We start from the raw sequence: 21,119 nt of genomic DNA on the forward strand, positions 1-21,119 counted from the left end.
TTTTGGGGCCCTCTTACGGGGGCCCCGCGACTCCCCCTCCCGCCATCCGGTTCCCGGCGGGAGAACCGCCAGGAACTGGATGGCGGGAGGGGGATGTCAGGAGTTGGAGGATTCCTTGGGGGCAGCGGGAAACCGGCGGGAGACCGCCGGTTTCCCTTCTCTGACCGCGGCTAAGCCGCCGCGGTCAGAATGCCCCGCGGGGCACCGCCGGCCTGTCGGCGGTGCTCCCGCGTGCCGCGGCCCTGGCGGTTCTATACCGCCAGGGTCGTAATGAGGGCCAGAGTGTAAAGCATTCAAATATCACAAAACAGTAATTACATAAAACACAGGAAACAGTTTAAAAATCCACAATTAATTTATAAAAATAGTAAATATTTTTAGCTTTAAAATGACACAAAAACGAATAAAATCAGATAAGGGGAACCGGAGATATGGATTTTTAACAAATTATTGCTTTCTAGTTCATAGAAACAAAAAGCGCCAATCTGGTCATCTGGTCGACCGGGGCAAAGTCAAAGGTTAAGGCCAACCGCGATGGAGCCCGGCTCGGCTACATCCCGTGGGAGGCCTTGGCCAAAAGTTTACTTAAGGACTTAGGCCCATATTTATACTTTTTGACGCACAACTGCGCCAACGCAGTTGTGCGTCAAAAATGTTAACGCCGGCTAACGCCATTCCAAAGCGCCAACCGGGCCCCTTATTTATTGGATGACGTTAGCCGGCGCTGCGGACTGGTGTGCGTAAAAAAAAATGACTCACACCAGGCAGCGTTGGCGTAGGGGAAAATGGAGCTTGGGCGTCAAAAAATGGGGCAAGTCAGGTCTGAGGCAAAATTTTGGCCTCAACCCGATTTGCGCCATTTTTTTTGACACCCAACCCCCATTGAAATGACTCCTGTCTTAGCAAAGACAGGAGCCATGCCCCCTTGCCCAATGGCCATGCCCAGGGACATATGTCCCCTGGGCATGGTCATTGGGCATAGTGGCATGTAGGGGGGCACAAATCTTGCCTTAACTTCCCTGGGATGGGTCCCTCCATCCTTGGGTGTCCTCCTGGGGTGGGCAAGGGTGGCAGGGGGTGTCCCTGGGGGCATGGGAGGGCACATCTGGGCTCCTTCTGAGCCCACAGGTCCCTTAACGCCTGCCCTGACCCAGGCTGGGCGCTGTTTTTTAAGGTCTGCCCCCTCCTGTGCGTCAAAATGACGTCACAGTATAAATATGGGGCACAGGCCTTAAAGTAATTTTTGGGAAGGGAACGCCTACCTTGCATATAATTAACGCAAGGCTGGTTCCCCCTTCTAAAAAATGACGCACATGGTGGAACTTTGACGCCTGCGGGGTCGGACGTCAAAGTATAAATATGGGGCAGTGTTTGCGCCGAATGTGCGTCAAAAATTTTGATGCACATTCGGCGCAAACAGAGTATAAATATGCCCCTTAGTTTTTCTGAAGATTTTCTCCAGTGGGACGAACCTGCCAGTCCAATCCGACCTCCTGGAACTCTTCCTCGGATAGGTGTCGCGGGAGCCCTCGTGGAGATTTTTACCTTCGGACGTAGTCGTTTTTTTGAGGTGAAAATCATTCGACCAGGGGGAAACCTGGATCTTGAGCCGACGTCCTTGGTGCCCTCCTCGGATACGCTGGCTGGGAGGTCCCGGTCAACTTCCTACGTTCGGACTTAGGGGGTCATTCTGACCCTGGCGGTCTTGGACCGCCAGGGCAAGAATGACGGAAGCACCGCCAACAGGCTGGCGGTGCTTCATTCACTATTCTGACCGCGGCAGTAAAGCCGCAGTCGCACCGCCGGGGCCGGCGGTTTCCTGCTGATTTTCCCCGGCGGTGATCATCCATCATCAACAGATTATGACCCCCTTACCGCCAGCCTGTTTCTGGTGGTTTAGCCAGCCAGGAAGAGGCTGGCGGTAAGGGGTGTCCAGGGGCCCCCTAACAGGGCCCCGGCCTACTTTTCACTGTCTGCATAGCAGACAGTGAAAAGCGCGACGGGTGCAACTGCACCCGTCGCACGGCTGCAACACCGCCGGCTCCATTAGGAGCCGGCTCCTGTGTTGCGGCCTCATTCCCGCTGGGCCGGCGGGCGCTAACATGGTTAGCGCCCGCCGGCCCAGCGGGAATGTTGGAATGGGGGCTGCGTTATTGCGCCGCATGGCGGCCGCATGGCGGCCGCTTGGCGGTTCCCGCATGGCGGGCGGCGGTAGCCGCCCGCCAAGGTTGGAATCACCCCCTTAGTCTCTTTTTTGGGAGATTTTCTTCACCGGGACGAACCTGCAAGTCAGGCCAGGTCGCGGTTGAGGCAAGTCCACTAGAGTTGCCGACAGTGGGTTGGTCCCTCTATGGAGCTTTTTTCCAAAAGTTCTCCAAAGTTCTCCAAACTTCTGGATCTTCTTCCAGGTGTTCTTTTAAGGTTCTTTTGGGGACCACAGCTCACCCCAAGGTTCCAGAAGCTCTGAGATGCTCCTTGGGGGTGTGTACTACAACTCCCAGAATGCACCTGGCGCAAACTCCTTTTTGGCCACTGGACAGTGGTCAGCTGGTTGATTTCTTCAGGAGTTGGTGCAGGGGACTCTGGTTAGCAAGTTTTCACCTGTGGCAAACAGGGAGTCCCTCCTTGAATCAGTTGAAACCAGGCAAAGTCCTTCTTGTGGTGAAGCCCAAGTGTGCAGATGGTGCAGTCCTTCAGAGTGCAGGGTTCCAGGTGCAGGCCTGGGGTCCAGCAGGGCAGTCCTTCTTCTCCTGTAATTCTTCCTTGTTAGAATCTGATGGGGATCTGGTAGGGAACTGAGGTGTGGGTGCAGGTCTGCCAGTTTTATCATTGCTCCTGGGTGAAAAACAGGGGGTCCTGGTTCTCCAATCATGGGCAGGGTCCTTCCGCCTGTGATGACCACTTCCTGGGAAGTGTAGCAAAAATCAATCTCAGGGAGCAACATTCCTCAAAAATACATCATGGCTAAAAGTGATTTTTGGAGGTTCCATCTGGCTGAGCCCACCCACTGGTGTGGTTAAAAATCCTAAGCTCACCCCTCTCCTGCCCTCTCCTAATTTAATCAAGGGGGTATCTAATTGTCTGGGTTTACAGGATGTGAGGGTGTTGCTCCAAATGTCCTTCTCTGCCTTTGAAGACCAGTTTGGCAGCCCTACCCCTCCCTGCTTCACCATCTGCTGAGGGGAGATCTCCTTCCCCAGGCACATCTCTTTGTGCTGAGCCAGGTCATTTCACACCTCATCAAGGCAGGCTGGCCAATCAGAGCACAGCAGCAAAAACACTGCAGGGCTGAAGTTGGCAACTTTTCAGGTAAAGTTTAAAACTCTTTACCTGAACAAGTTATATTAAATCCAACAACTGGAAGTTGTTGGATTTATTATAACAATTAACTTGATACCAAACTTCTGGTATCTGTTACTTAAGGAGAATTTTAAAATTAAAATGAAGTTTCCCCATTCTAGCCTATGGAGGCCATTCACTACAATGAGGGAAAAACGAATTTGGCTGTTTTACCTCACCAGGGCTTATAAAACTATTTTCATAAGGTTATAGTTACATGGCACTCAGCCCTAGGGGCACATAGGGCACACCTTACGGGTGACCTTTATGTAGAAATAAGGTAGTTTTAATTCCAAAGTCGAATTTGCATGTAACTTTAATTTAAAAGCAAGGCAGGCCTGCCTTTAAAATGACACTAGGTACCTCAGCAGTGCACCTATGGGGGCACTACCTATGCTGGGATCCCTAAACCTCCATGCTCCACCATATACTAGGGAGTTATAGGTAGGTTGACTTAGCCAATTATAATTAGCCTAATTTGCATACTGATTTTACACAGAGCACAGGCCCCGGAACTGGTTAGCAGTACACAGGGCACCATCAGAGTTAGGAAAACACCAGCAAAAAGTGGAAAATGGGGGCAAAAAGTTAGGGGGGCTCTGCAATCAGCCCTGTTCTCTCACACCTATCAGTATAAGTTCCACATTTTGGTGAATCCTTTATCCATAAAAGCATGTGTATAAGAAGAGCACCACTTGCCTGGCATTTGTTTTGCCCAAAATATGGAACTTCTCTAAGAGGAGGATTTGTTTTTTTTTATTATAAAAAACCCAGCATTACTTGAAACTTGTGATACATTAGCAGGATCCAAAGAGCAAAGCTCCCCTGCTGCCTTCAAATTGATAACCTTAATGTTAGAGTTTGCTTCTCTTAGAAATTATACTGAACCATCCCATGCATACTCTGCACAACAAAATGTCACAAACCAAGTAGGTTGACCTATGTTTCAGGGCATATATTTAAGTTCCCCATGATGACAGTACCAGTATTCATTGGTCCAACTTTGAAATGTCATCAAATTAATTAAGTTGTACTCCAGATTTTCATCCTTACCTTTTCTGTTATCAACAAACTCCCATGAAGAAAGATTTTGCAGATTCACTCCTGTCCTAAGAATATGTCTCACAGCATAGGAGAGTCCTGACAAGTCATTCTCAAATAACAGATGGAATATATAGGGAATATATTGGCAACACCTTGGGTCCTCTGAATATTGTCTTGTTGACCTGTATTCAGCTGTTGGCTTGTACAGGCCAATCATCGTAGCGGCCAACTACTCCTGTGGAAAATAGCTGTGAGAAGCAGCAAGCCTCTAAACTTTTTTCCCACACACTTATTGGACCGCCTCTAGCTTGTTTCATTTGAAACAGATCAAGGGCATCCCCAATAACATTTTTAAAATTAAGTTGATGAATATTCATATATTTCTTCTGACTTCTGCTTATCTGATTTTTCTATTTGTCCACTTCATTGTAGTGCTTCATCATCTCTAATATTATCAACATTTTTGAAAAAATACATTATTTTCTTTCTTTGTTATGTTTTTTTTTACTGTATTTTCATCCACTGACTCTTGGCAGATTTTCTTACTTTCGGTGGGCACTCCATTTACTAGAAAAAATGTGTAGTTCATCTACATCTTTCTCAACACCCAGAGTGTCAACAGGTAGAGGTAAAAAGATAACTCTTCCTTCAAGTCCTTTTTGCAGTTCTGTTGTTCGCAGTTTTCCTGTCTTTGGCTCCATTCAAACTACTGCTTGAAATGGATGGACAGTTTGTATTAGAATTGATTCATATACATTTAATTGATCACGTTCTTGTGGCATAGGTACCAATTGTAATCTATTATGAATTGCTTTAGCTGATATTTTATTATCCTCTAATTTATCATAATAATACTTGCATTGTTTGCTTGGTGTCTAAATCAAAGCAATCGTCTACAAATAGATATGTACCAAATTTTTGCCACTCATCATTGTTATCTTGATCAGTTTTAGAAAATACAACTACATTACAAGTTTGGTTTTGTAGTGAGTGGGGTGACAACAAATTCAAACAGATGTGAAATGCTTCAGCAAGCACAGAGCTTCGGTCAAAGCAGCTCCATGCTTGATGAAGCAATGGCATTGCAGGGGAAGCCGGAAGGAAAGTGTCAGGTAGCCCGTAAATGGCATTTTATTTTAAAATAAATAAATAAGAAGGGACGGGGGGAAGCCTTTGAGGGCTTGCTCGCAGCCCTAGCAAGCCAATAAAGGGCTAAAAAACAAATAAAAGAAACAAAACCATCCTAGCTCAGTGTGTAGGTCGTGAACCTTCACACACAGCTTTGGAGGTTTGAGTCCAGCTGGACTCATTACCATTTATTTTTTTATGAAAAAATATTATATTAAAAAAAATATATAATTTTTTTAATTTCAGTTTTATAGAAATATCTCATTTTAAGCATATTAGACATCAAAGCCTAAAAAACTCTATCTCGCTCTGTCTCTCTTGCAATCAATTCTCCTACTCACAAACCCACTCAGACACTTACGCACCCACTCACAGACCCACTCAGACTCTCACGTACCCACTCACAGACCTACTCAGAGACTTGGGCACCCACTCACGTACCCTCATGCACTCACTCAGACACCCAGTCAGACCCTCTTGCACCCACTCAGACCCACCCAGACTGTCACACACCCACTCACAGACCCACTGACACCCTCATGTACCCACTCACAGACCTGCGCAAGCACTGACACACCCTCCAAAACACTGATGTATGGACTCTTACACCCAGACAGAAAATCTGACAACCACTCTCACCCCCAGATACACCCTCCCACACATATTCTCACACCCAGAGAGGCTGCAGACAACTCTCGCCATGCACGGGCAAAAATGAAAATTACTATACATTAAAAAACCATAGAAATTCACTAAAAAAACAAAGGAATGTTATAGTTAGGAAATAGAATTATAAAAACATAGACATTCACTGAAAAAACAAAGATTATAGAGACGTTATAGTTAGGCTCACATTTTAAATGTACTAAACCTTTGCCAGTTATACTAAGAGGTAATTCAATTAACTATAACTTGTGCCCTAAGGTAACTATAACTCGGGCCGCCACCATTCACAGTTTTTTCAACAAAAATTTTACTGCAAATATTACATTGATATTATCAGTGAAGTAATCAAAGATATCATAAGTGCCATAATTTGTGGGTAATTACCAGTGCATGGCGAAGGCGTGAGTTATAGTTACTTTAGGGCACTAGTTATAGTTAGTTGAGAAAACTATAACTATAACTGGCGAATTTCTAAGGTTTTGTACGTTTAAAATGTGAGTCTATCTATCTATCTATCTATCTATCTATCTATCTATCTATCTATCTATCTATCTATCTATCTATCTATCTATCTATCTATCTATCCATCTATCTATCTATATATCTAGATATATAGTGAGTGGGGGCTCTTCATTCAACATTGATCTGGCCCAGGGAGGTGATGGAGCCTGTGGCCAGGACATACCATTGGGAGCGGTGTTGCGTGCACCCTCATCCTCCAAATTAATAATCACTTTTGCCCCAGGACATGGCCCACCTGGGGTCTCAACCATAAACAAGGGCTGGATTCTCCATGATTTTTACAGCACACATGTAAAAAAAAATGTTTTTGGGCCCTGGTGGTGTCCCTGGGGACCCCCCCCAACCTGGCCCAGGGTATGAGGGCTAAACGCAAGTCCCAAAATGACTGCTAACCCTGCCTCATTGGAGACAGAAAATCTGACAACCACTCTCACCCCCAGATACACCCTCCCACACATATTCTCACACCCAGAGAGGCTGCAGACAACTCTCGCCATGCACGGCCAAAAATGAAAATTACTGTACATTAAAAAACCATAGAAATTCACTAAAAAAACAAAGGGATGGTATAGTTAGGAAATAGAATTAAAAAAACATAGACATTCACTGAAAAAAACAAAGATTATAGAGACGTTATAGTTAGGCTCACATTTTAAATGTACTAAACATTTGCCAGTTACACTAAGAGGTAATTCAATTAACTATAACTTGTGCCCTAAGGTAACTATAACTAGGGCTGCCACCATTCACAGTTTTGTCAACAAAATTTTTACTGCAAATATTACATTGATATTATCAGTGAAGTAATCAAATATATCATAAGTGCCATAATTTGTGGGTAATTACCAGTGCATGGCGAAGGCGTGAGTTATAATAACTTTAGGGCACTAGTTATAGTTAGTTGAGATAACTATAACTATAACTGGCGAATTTCTAAGGTTTTGTACGTTTAAAATGTGAGTCTATCTATCTATCTATCTATCTATCTATCTATCTATCTATCTATCTATCTATCTATCTATCTATCTATCTATCTGTCTATCCATCTATCTATCTATTTATCTAGATATATAGTGAGTGGGGGCTCTTCATTCAACATTGATCTGGCCCAGGGAGGTGATGGAGCCTATGGTCAGAACATACCATTGGGAGTGGTGTTGCGTGCACCCTCATCCTCCAAATTAATAATCACTTTTTCCCCAGGACATGGCCCACCTGGGGTCTCAACCATAAACAAGGGCTGGATTATCCGTGATTTTTACAGCACAAATGTAAAAAAAAATGTTTTTGGGCCCTGGTGGTGTCCCTGGGGACCCCCCCCCCAACCTGGCCTAGGGTATGAGGGCTAAACACAAGTCCCAAAATGACTGCTAACCCTGCCTCATTAAAGTGTTGACGATCCACGGAGGACCCTCGTCCCTAGATATCTATATGTCATTTTCCTTGAATATTTCAAAAACTATTGATTGGATTTGCACCAAATCACAAAAAGAGATGTTTCAAGACCAAGATCTAGCTTCTGCCAATGTTGCTGTAATTCTGTTTAGCTGTTAAGGCTGTAGTTGTGTCTAAAATATCTTCGGGAAAACAAATAGACAAAGGAGGGCTCTTTTTCAAAGAAAACTAGGACCCTATTATAACTACCTTCTTAAGACCATACAAAGATCCCGGGGAGCCAGTCCCTACAGTTAGGAGTCTTGGGTCCCCCCCAAAAAAAGGGAAAAGAAAAGGAAAGGGAATCAGCTCCTAAAAAGAGACCCCGTGAGCCAAGAACCTTCTGACTCAGTAAGGGTGGAACTCAAACTTGGCACTGGTAAGGCTTCAACTGACCCCAAAGAAGTCCTAAGCAGTCAAGCAACTGTTCAGAAGCAGTGTGTCTCCTCTGCACTGACTGCAGGGAGAGTGGAACAAGGATGTCTTCTACAGGATGTGGTAGCCCCCCTCCCCACTCTAAACAGCAGGAGAGGATCTAAGAACCCACAGTTGCCCCAAAAACCTGCCTACCCATGTGTCATTGATGGGTTTAGGGTGTGGTTTTGGATTGTGAAAGCTGTCAGTAGCCTCTACTGCATGCTGGCCTTCATGATAGCACTGTACTTGGCATAGGAGGCAGAACCCATAGCCAAAAGGAAGTTAGGCCCCCTGAACCTGCTGATCATGGTGGGGTTGCTCAAGTGTTGGGTGACCTTTGTGGGTAAGGTGTTGCCCTAGGAAAGTTAGGGTTAGAAAAAGTGTTCACCTCACTACCCAAAGTAAAAAGGGAGGAAGAAAAAGATAAAGCTACAGTGAAACCTCAGTTTAAAATGGGTCATGTTACTGTTGAAATGGGGCAACTGCCCAGAGGGAGTGGACTCCCTGAAAGCAACAGGTACAAAAGGGCTATGGCAATCAACTACTGCATGGAGAAGCCCAGCTCACCTGGACTTTAAAGGATTTGCATTGTGGGAATTGTAGTCTCAAGCCTCCACAAGGCAACTCAGAGCTTTTGGACCCTTGGCCGGTGTTGTGGATCCTCAAACAACCAAAGAAGACCATCCGGAAGAGATCCAGAAGTTTGAGAACTTTTGGACATCTTTTGTCAAACATTCCATAAGTTTAATGACCTCTCATTGAGAGCCAAGCCTGCAACACTGAACCGTGACTTTGCCTGGCTTCCAGGTTAGCCCCACTGAAAGCACCAGAGCTCTTCGATGTTGATGATCAAGACAAGGACCTCCAGGATTCAATGAGTTATCACACTGAAACAGCTATTGTTAACAAACTGTAAGTAAGTTTGCAGAGGATGACTGCTCGACATCAAAAGAAAAAGAACTAAAAGAGTGACAAAGTACAAAGGTAATAACTTGACCAGCCCCAACCACTCATTGTATGCGACCCGCGCTCCACTGCGGTCAGCCTAAACCTTTGACTTGGTCTCAGTCCAGCGTGACCAGATAGCCGCAATTGGCACTTTTTCACCTACTAATAAACCATTCTGGAACAGTAGCCATGTGTTAGGTCCCTCTGTATCCTCGACATACAAAACTTACACATGAATATTTCAAATTGACTGTGAGTAGTGGCAAACTCATGTAGATGTCGGTGTAAGTGCTTGAGCAATCATCATGTGATGGGTGTTGTCTCTAGATAGGATATTCAATAACTAGGACCTAAATGACACGTTGATAGATGTAGACCAGCAACTCAAATTCATTCACCACATTGGGTTGAAGGTACAGACCAAGAAATAATAACATTTTGTAGAACTTTGATAATGGGTGTTACTAACCAGCTCAAACACTATCCCAGTGGATTGTTTCTTACTCTGCGACTACAATTAGGCAGTACATATCACAGGCTTCAAATGATGGCTCTAGCTTTTGTGTATCCATGCTAACAGGCATTATCATATTTATTTGACTAAGATGAAGTTGTGAGAAAATGACACATACAATTGTATGATACTTCATTCACATTTGTCAGGAGGATGTACCTATACCTGGTGGTTTGTGACAGTATTAGTAAATTTCTTAAATTATCAGATTTTAATAAAACACCTAGGTGTACTGTCCATCCCTTCAGTAAATGTCAAGGATGCATTCCTTCATTTATATAAACAATACATCTTATAATGTTGCCATACTTACACCATTGACTTAGACTGCATGTGTATGGGTTGTGCAGCATACAGTACAGCATCTATAGGACATGTCGTATAGCACACAGATCCTGCTAACATCTAAGCATTATATCAACAGGAAAAAAAATGCAAGTATATGAGCTTTGTGCAATGCAGCGTGTTTTTTAGAGCCTCGGACATTCAGGTGATTTTGGCTTCATTTCATGTTATAGGCATATGACAAGAGGCCCTGTGAAGACATAGTAGGAAAATCTCATTGGAAAGGGCATACAGTTGACATATGGTTGTCTGTAATTGTTTTGTGCAGAGAGGCCACAACTGGCGAGAGTGACTATCTGGTGACAGTACACAACAGTAAAAATATGTTGTAGTGAAAATAAATGAGTAGTGAAGACCATCTATGTAGTATTTTATACACAGGCAACTACGAGCTGTTTAACTGAGTTTTGTATCATTCTGCCTCTACCTCTGCCTCTGTTATGAGTAGTGTGAAATTTTTACATATCATTTATACTAATGATACTTCCTTCTTCTGTAAGGCTTTTATTTCAGACTCAGCCACCCATAAGGGAAATCCTTATCTGACTAACGAGGGGTTGGTTGGATGAGATAAAGGGAGCTATTTGGAACATCCATATTTTACTTTCTAAATACAATTGGGCCCAGATTTACTGACATGTTGCGTCATGGTTGAACAACTTTTTTAGTGTAGCAAGAGCACAAAAGGCTGGTACATATTTACAAAGTCAGGTAAGGGCATATTTGCCGCTATGAGAGAACAGTAGTGTGTCGTATTTTATTAGATATGGGTAATTTCTGTTCTCTACCTTATACCCAAAACACACTAAAGCAACTTACTTTGTTACGCTGCATTGCATAAAACCTTAGCAAATGTGGCCCAAGGAGTGTGAGTATGCTCATCAAATGATGCGTGTGACACTGTACACGGGAATACAGAAGACATACACAAGTCCAACTAGGAGGTTATGCACAATGCTAGTAGGATCCTTACACTTTACCTTGTGAGTGATGGTGAGAGACAGAGTGGGTTCTGTGTAGTCACAGTTATGGCCATCCTTCAAACATAAAACATACTAACTACTGCATGATGTCAAGGACTGGGGAGAGTGTGTACTCACACCATATACATAAGTGAGTTATGATCATGCTGAGAACAACATGAAGGTTTTATTTTTTTGTTTGCTAAACACATTGCTAATAAGTGTTTATTCTTGATAAGATACCTGCCACGCATGTTGTAAGCTACAAATGGCACTCGATTACTGAGACTTACCTTCTGAATTAGGATTTGAGAAAGGTGCAATTCCAGTCTCATCATATGGTTAATGCAGCCTGAAAGTAATGTGGGGAGAGAATTTTTATATGTAGCCGCTAAACACATTGTGCAGCATTGATGTGTTACAAAGGAATAAATATTAGCTGAATTTCTGGTGTTAAATTATCGGCCACACTTTGTAAATTGACATGATTCTTCCAGCTACATACAATTCCTGTATGATATGTTTACCTCAGAGAGAGTAAGGGTGTATGTTCTTACATATCTAGGGCCAGGAACCACTGACTAAGAAAGAAAACGGACTAATGAACAGTATGTGTATATTTTTGGCTATCAGAATATGTTCTGCACTTATATTTATATATGTATAAATGTGCACATGTTGAGATTAAGACTATGTATTGGGACTGGCTACATAGAAAGCTTTTTGTGGATGAAGTTATGGCATCCTTTCAACATTTCTGATGCGATACATGCATAGTCTTCCGCAAATGGAGAGGTTGGTATATGTTGTCATATTTAATGATGTATTAATTGTTTCAATAAGGTAACATTTTTTGTAAAAATAGTATTCAGCCTCCATGGTACACAACAAATAGGAACCTCACATATAATTGACCTTTACATATATCCTTTGTTACGTTTTGATGGATTTGTATTACCACCATACTGCAGTGCCTACGTAAATCACTGAGGAGCTATGATTATCTTTTGTTGTTAAATGGATATACAGAATAAAACACTTCATAAAGTCACAAGGTCAGACAATGCATCCATACCAATAGGCCCCGCTAGCTCCAGCCCTATTAAGTCCAATAAATAAGCCCCTTGTGTGACCCGTTGTGTGACCCATCTGTGTTGGCTCTGATAAACAGTGCAGTCCATTCTAACATTTCTATGCATGTTACAGAGCACTTGTGAAAGCTTAGGCCCATATTTATACTCTGTTTGCGCCAGATTTGCGTCATTTCTTTTGACGCAATTCTGCCGCAAACCTAACTCCATATTTATACTTTGGCGCTAGACCTGTCTAGCGCCAAATTTATGAAGTTAGAGTCATTTTGTTACTGTGGAAACTTACCTTGCGTCAATGAGATGCAAGGTAGGCGTTCCCGGGCAAAAAATGACTCAAAAGCATTTGCGCCTTATTTATACTCCTGTGCAAAAATGACGCATGGGAGGAGTAGGGCCTTAAAAATGGCTCTAAGCCTGTTTAGAGTCTTTTTTTAACGCCTGGGTCAGGGCAGGCGTTAGAGTACCTGTGGGCTCATTTCCATGGTCTATGACCATGGAAGCAGTCCACAGGTGCCCGTCCCTGCACCTAGGGACACCCCCTGCCATCCTCGCCTACCCCTGGAGGACAGCCATGGATGGGGGGACCCATCTGCAGTAAATACTGGTAAGTAGAGGTATGTAATTGTTTTTCTTTTCTTTAAGTGGCATGGGGGGGCCTAACTTAGGTTAACTTAGGTTAGGCCTAACAGAGGTCCCCTGGGCATGGCCATTGGGCAGGGAGGCATGACTCCTGTCTTTGCTAAGACAGTAGTAATTTCCATGGGGGTTGTGCGTCAAAAAATGACGCTAGTCAGGTTAGTGTCAATATTTTTGATTCTAACCTGACTTGCACCATTCTTTGACGCACAACCCTCAGACTTCCCTACACCTCCGGTGCCCGGTTAACGTCAATTATTTTGACGCTAACCAGGTTGCAGCGCCAGTTACCATCATTCATTAAATATGAGGCCCGGCTGGCGCGTTGGAATAGCTGTAGCCGGCGATAAACTTTTAACGCTAGCGCAGGTTTGCGTTAAAAAGTATAATTGTGGGCATCAGTATTTGTGCTCAGTTACACATTTGCATGTATTGGTAAAGTTGGGAATACACCCAAACAAATTGTGCATGGTAACATCCATACTTCATCCATTACCTAACTAAACCTTTGTAATGTTACATGACAGAGCATAGGCAGCTGGTTTGTGTTTCATTATTTATTATAGGCAAGACAGACCCTAAAGTCACATCTAATATGCCCCACAGAGGATTGCTCTGCACTGCATGGTAAATCTGGTTTCACGCTAGGCAGCGCAAATCGCTGCCTGCCCTGTCTTACTCTGCGCATTACAACACATCCACCCATGTTCTTTGGCACATTCACGACAGATTTACATATAGACGTAAATGTGGGAATGAGTGCAAATTAGATGCCTTTCCAGGTAAGGAGTAAAATCAACAATTATGTTTATTTATGTTTGTTACTTCCTCACTATGGCCCTGCTTTTGCATCAAAAAATTACGCTAATGTGGCACAAAAAAAGTATAAATAAGGGTCTCTGTGTGCTGCACTCAGCATCAGAGATTATAGGAAGAAAATGCCTTGAGGCATTCCTCCCTCCACATAATCTATCCTGGCTGTAAAGCGGGCACCCTTACACAAGGGTTCCTGGGTTGGCAACGTAGCAATGCAGTGAGTGGTCTGAAATGGCCCATATCTTTCTATATATGGTGCATTCCTGCACTCTCCTTAAGACCCAATGTAGCACCTCAAGTTGATTCCCAACATTGAACTACATCACCTAGTTTGAAATCTATACCAATGTACTTTAGAAGAGTGTACATCATTCGAGATATCTATATTGTGGGCAGAAAATAATGCTATGTGAAACATTCAATTAGCCACATATGTTGTGGATGTGTTTAATTGGCAGTAGATTTTGTAATGTTTGAGCACATTATGGTCCTATAGCACAACCAGGTGTTCTTAATTGCAGATGTCATGACCTACAATAATGACATACTATATTATGTAAGACCCTTTGCTGACACTCTGGTTACATATCTTACCAACTCTTCAAACACAGCAGACATGCTTTAGGATGCTGAACACTTTTACAGTTGATGCTATGTCAATTTCAAATTAATCACGCAAAACCCAATTAAGGAGGTCATTCACAGAGCACAGTTGCTCACTGATGCAACATGCATTGGCCCACATTAATTTTGAGTACACAACACAAACATAGCCACATAAAGTGAGTTTGCATGGTGTAGCATTTATGTAACTTGGGAATTCATACAATGACCTATGTTAGCTAGTAATTATTACTACATAATTACATGATTACATGTCCCCAGGACCCAATGCCTCATGTTGCATACCTTGTATAATTTTGTTAATCTGAGTAAGTTGACTCTTTATACCTTCTGTAAAACACAGGTAGTGTTTTATTGATACTCCACATGTTTACCAACACCCATCAACTCTCAACATTTGTTTGCATTCTACATACTCAGCTTGAATAATGGAGTCTGGACCAATATCTTGGACTGCCTACTTTGATAATGGTACTGTGAGACAACATCAGCAATGCTATTGTGATGGCATTAGTAGGTGTGATGTTTTTTATATATCTATGTTGATTCATCTTAGATGACTCTTCTCAGTTATCATCATACATCCCCCAATTACACTTATAAGCTTTGCTTACATCTCAGATGTCTGGTGCTGCAAATTAACTCTCATCCCACACTTTTACTAGACCAAGTTTTCAATTCAGTGATATATGGCTAACTGTAGGAGATTCTACTACATACTTTCTGCATTTCTTGATTTTAATTGACACAAGCACAAGATGACTTCACACTTCTTGTGATAAACAGACATGCTTGACTGAACACACATGCAGTTAGGTCAAGATTTTACTGAATCATGAAAATAATTTGAAATTCAGAGCCCATAATGTGTAGTACTACTGTCAGTTTCAAATACATTGAGATGACATTGGGCCGTCGTGTTGCTGGTTGAAGACTTGATGAAATCTTTTCCAAAACTCCAGGATGCTTTTCGTCAGTGTTTAATTTGGGTTTGTGGGGGGCACCAGGACTTATTGTTTAGGGCCAGCACTTATTTTTCTGCATCAGGCAAGTACTACAAGTAAAAGACACATATGAGAAAGATGGAGGCAAGAAAGACTGAAAAACGTCACAAAAGGAAAAAATAGAAAGCTGCAAGAGTGAGCTGCAGGGGCAGGGAGTGGCTCTAAATGGATTTAAAAGGCCCGAGATGGCTTTAGGATTATGCTGCTTCTGTATTCTGTGCTCACACCTTTAAATGCAGCAGCCCCTGGTTTCAGAGGAAAGGTTTGAGCCGTGGCACATTTTTCTTTAAGTTAACCACTGCTTTCCTTCTTGAGTCTGCATAGCTGGGTCACCTCTTCTTCTCTGAGATCAATGAAGGTGATCCTTTATCTGAATATGCTCTCTTTCCACCATACTGTCACTGTTGTCATCACACTCCAACTTCCAATTGTAAAATAACTACTTCCATGGCTTAGATGGGCTTGATGCAGAATTTTGTGTTGGTGATCTTTTTATACTGACGGGCTTGCATCGTTAAATGTGCCCACATTGCCAATGCATTGCATTCTGATGCATTTCCATCATTGCATTATACAGTGTGAGAATGCAGTTTCACTCTGTTACTGTTGTTTTAGTTTTTACATGGGGACACCTACCTTGCATATATTAACTCCCTGCATCATGCAGGCCGACAGCCCAGCACTTGAATCATTCAAGTTTTTAAAACAAAGCAGGAAGGCTCCTGAGTCACTTAGTAATCTGACTTAAGCTTTTGCGTGATGCAAGTACAACAAAAGGGCTTGATAAATCAGAACCAATGTCTTTAAGATAGTTAATTTGGATTACTGTTTGCTGAACATGTGCATTATCTCTGCCAGCTGTTTGGTGTTGCAGGAAAGCTCTTGAATTGTTACTTTTAAATATAAGTATAATCATTACTAAATAGGATTATACTCACTTCATGATTGAGAGATTTAGAGAATAGTAAAATATTAAATCATTGCTGCACAATGTCAAATCTGGAACAGGCAACTAAATCCATTGAGCTTTTTTTGCACCAAATATAGTGGTGTTAGTAAAAGTTGAGATAAATGTACTATTAAAATAGAATTGACCCCTGCCCTCTACTATTATACACCAACTAATAACCCTACACCTGAGAATTATCTGTGTTCCCTCTGAAGCCTGCAGCAGGAATGGTCTTTCAGCTGGACCAAAAAGATGCATAAGATGAAATAGGGCCTTCCAGACAGATGTCTCTAAATGTGTAAACACCTCAGTAGCAAATATATAATTGGGCTAATGCAGCTGTATCAATCAATCAAAGTTTAATATATTAAAAGTCACAAAACTAAAATCTAAGAATTGATTTGGTTGTTCTAATTAAATTAGATGTGCAATTCTTATTTTTTGTTGAATGTATTTACCAAATCTAAGCTGACACCTTCTTAGGAAGGAAAAGCCAAAGGCATGAAAAACCTCATTGCTGGATGAAGACTTCAAACGACTGAAGAAAAAGTGGATTCAGGAATCCAAAAATTGAAATCTTCCAGAGGCCTGGAGGGGTAAGGAAATAGGCCACATTTGTTGCTACACAATCTCCCCTCAGACTGAAGTGCTTATATAGCAACAGAGCAGGAAAAGGGCTGACATCAAACATCACAGAGCAGAAAACAGATTGTAAAAGTCAGGGAAATCAGGTAGTAACCAAGGAAAAACAGTTTTAATGGAAAAGAACAAGAAAACATAATGAAAACCTAAACTAGACAAGCTGCAGAGTCCCTTTAACCCCATTGATGCTAGGCCTTTTGCTCTTGGGCCCTCACAATGTTTTGTCCAAATAAGCTACCCACACCAATTTGCGTCATTTTTTCCCACATCCTGGGGATTCTATAGGTACCCAGAGTTTGTGGGTTCCCCTGGAGGAGACCAAGAAATTATCCAAAATACAGCTTTTTATTTTTTTATTTTTTTAAATAAAATGGGAAAATGGGCTGCAGTAGAAAGCTTGTGGTTGTTTCCCTGAAAATGGCATCAACAAATGGTTTGTGGTGCTAAAATCCCCATCTTCCCAGCTTTCAGGAACAGGAATTAGAAAACCACATTTTCAACACAATTTTAGCATTTTACTGGGACATCCCCAATTTTTACTATTTTTTGAGCTTTCAGCCTCCTTCCAGCTAGTGACAGAAATGGTGTGAAAACAATGCTAGATCATGGACAGCTAAACGTTTCTGAAAAGTAGACAACATTTAAAATTCAGAAAAGAGTCATTTGTGTAGATCCTTCAAGGTCTTCCTACAGAAAGTAACAGCTAAAATAATAAATTATTGAAACAGAGGTGAAAAAAGAGCCATTTCTGTCCACATTTTCTTCTATAACTTTTTCCACCTATGGCAGATTTTTTAAGGCAATATACCGTTACATCAGCTGGACTCTTCTGGTTGTGAGGATATATAGGGCTTGTAGGTTCATCAAGAACCCTAGGTACCCAAAGCCAATAAATGAGCTGCACCTTACAATAGGCTTTCATTGCATACCTGGTATACAGCAATTCATCTGGTGAAATATAAAGAGTGAAAAGTAGGTATCAAGGAAACTTTTGTATTTATAAAATGGGCACAAGATAAGATGTTGAGAAGGAGTGGTTATCTGCACAGTTCTGAATTCCGGGGTCCCCATACTAGCATGTGAATTACAGGGCATTTCTCAAATAGGGGCCTTTTTTACACACTGTCTTACATTTGAAAGGAAAACATGTAGATAAAGAAAAAGGGGCAATAACACATGTTCTTCTATTCTGTGTTCCCCCAAGTCTTCCGATAAAAATGGTACCTCACTTGTGTGGGTAGGCCTAAATCATGCGACATTAAATGAAACATGGACAGATCACATTTTTTCATTGAAATCTAATGTGTTTTTTGGAAAGTGCCTAGCTGTGTATTTTGGCCTCTAGCTCAGCCAGACCTTAGGGAAAACTACCAAACCTATGCATTTTTTAAAACTAGGCACCTAAGGAAATCCAGGATAGGGTACCTTGTGGGGCTCTCGCCAGGTTCTGTTACCCAGAAACCTTTGCAAACCTCAAAACTTGACAACAAAAACACTTTTTCCTCACATTTCAGTGATAGAAAGTTCTGGAATCTGAGAGGAGCCACAAATTTCCTTAAACCCAGCATTTCCCCAAGGCTCTCGATACAAATGGTCCCTTACTTGTATGGGTAGGCCTTGTGCCCCAAAACACAACATGGACACATCACATTTTCCCAAAGAAAACTGACGTGTTTTTTGGAAAGTGCCTAGCTGTGGATTTTGGCCTCTAGCTCAGCTGGCACGTAGGGAAACCTAGCAAACCTGTACATCTCTGAAACCTAGACACCTAGGGAAATTCAGAATGAGATGACTTGTGGAGCTCTTGCCAGTTTCTGTTACCCAAAAAAAACACTTTTTCGTCACATTTTGGTGATGGAATGTTCTGGAATCTGATGAGAGCCACAAATTCCTTCTACCCGGCATTTCCCCGGGTCTCCCGATATAAATGGTGCCTTACTTGTGTGGGTAGGCCTAGTACACCCAAAAGGAAATGCCCCAAAACAAATCATGGACGCATCACATGTTCCCAAAGAAAACAGACTTGTTTTTTGCAAAGTGCCTAGCTGTGGATTTTGGCTTCTAGCTGAGCAAGCACCTAGGGAAACCTAGGAAACCGGTATATTTTTGGGAACTAGACATCTAGAGGAATCCACAATGGGGTGACTTGTGGGGCTATCACCAGGTTCTATCGCCCTTTGCAAACTTCCTTTGCAAACTTCAAAATATGGTAAAAAAAAACTTTATTCTCACATTTCAGTGATGGAAAGTTCTGAAATCTGAGGGAAGCCACAAACTTCCTTTTACCCAGCGTTTCCCCAGGTCTCCCGATAAAAATGGTACCTCACTTGTGTGGGTAGGCATAGTGCCCACGACAGGAAACGCCTCAAAACACAATGGGAAACATCACATTTTCCCAAAGAAAACGGACCTGTTTTTTGTAAAAAGCCTACCTGTAGATTTCGGCTTCTAGCTCAGCCTGCAAAAGGAAACCTAGCAAACCTGTATATTTTTGGAAACTAGACACCTAGGGGAATCTAAGATGGGGTGACTTGTGGGGCTCTCGGAAGTTTCTCTTCCCCAGAATCCTTTGCAAACCTCCAAATTTGGCACAAAAAAACACTTTTTCCTCAAATTTCGGTGATGGAAAGTTCTGGAACCTGAGGGGAGCCACAAACTTCCTTCTATGCAGCATTCCCCCAAGTCACTTGTGTGGGTGGCCCAGGTGCCTACAGGGAAGAGCCCAAAATGTGTAGAGAATGAGGGGATAGCACAGCAAGTTGATAAGCACAATTTTTTTATTTTATATGTTTAGGCTGACTCTGCATTGGGGACCCACACAAGTGAGGTATAATTTTACTTGGGAGACTGAGGGAAACCCTGGGTGGTAGGACATTTGTGCTGGCAGGATGACCCTACAAAGAAAAGTGAGGATAATGTGATATTTTAAGCAAATTGAGGTTTGCAGAGGAGTCTGGGCAAGAAAATGTTTTGGGGAATCAATGCAAGCCACAGCTCCCCGGACTCCACCGGGTGTCCTGTTTTCAAACTAATCTAGAGTTGGTACTTTTTCCCCAGAGAATAAGCCAGCACACTACCAAGACTCTTACTTCTGTGATGATCCAAACACTAAAATTGTGAAAAGAGGCACACTTAGTTTATATTAAAAAGACCCCTCACCCACCAACCTAGTTGGTGGCATGCTTCATCATCGGGGTCCCACCTGAGACACCTAGCATGTCACGGGTGTGCTTCGATGTCCTATTACAGCGTAGCAGGATTTTTCATTTTTACCACACATACTGGTTGGATTTGGCACAAGAGTGAGCGATGGTTCAGTTGATCAAATTTTATTAACAAGAGATTTCACAAAAATTAAATGTACTGTTAATAACTGAAAGGCCAAAAAACTGAACCAATGACTCACAGCTCGTGAGCTGTAAAGCTGCGTCAAGGCACCAACCGCTTTACAGTCCAGTCACACACCTTTCATAAATGACATGCACAAGACCATTCACACTGGCCAGCACATTACAACACACATCAACAGACAGTGCCATTCAAGGGCACATCACTTTCATACGCCCACATGCCTGATACAGCAATCACACCAGCTGATGGGAGTCTGTGGACTGGCATTTAGCTAGGAGTGTGTTATAGTAGCCAACAGCCAGCCAAGTGCCACTCCAAGCATACCGCCAGCCAAGTGCCACTCCATGCACCTCACCAGCCAAGTGCCACTCCACGCACACCACCAGCCAAGCACCACTCCATGCCCACGGCTAGCCAAGCGCCACTCCATGCACACCGGCAGCCAAGTGCCACTCCACACACACCGCCAGCCTGTAACTCCTGAAACAACCGGCCAACCACAGCCCAGGCTTTGAAGGACAATCGGGGCAGCACATACGAGTCTCCATCCGGATACCTCTTCGAGCACAGACTCTACGGGCCATATGTATAATTTTTTTTGTGCTGTATTTGCGTCATTTTTTTACACAAAAGCGGAGCAAATGTACAAAATCTAATTGTATTTTGTAAGTTTGTGCTGCTTTTGCA

The sequence above is a fragment of the Pleurodeles waltl genome, chromosome 3_1 (genome assembly GCF_031143425.1).
Source record: "Pleurodeles waltl isolate 20211129_DDA chromosome 3_1, aPleWal1.hap1.20221129, whole genome shotgun sequence".
Lineage (NCBI taxonomy): Eukaryota > Metazoa > Chordata > Amphibia > Caudata > Salamandridae > Pleurodeles > Pleurodeles waltl.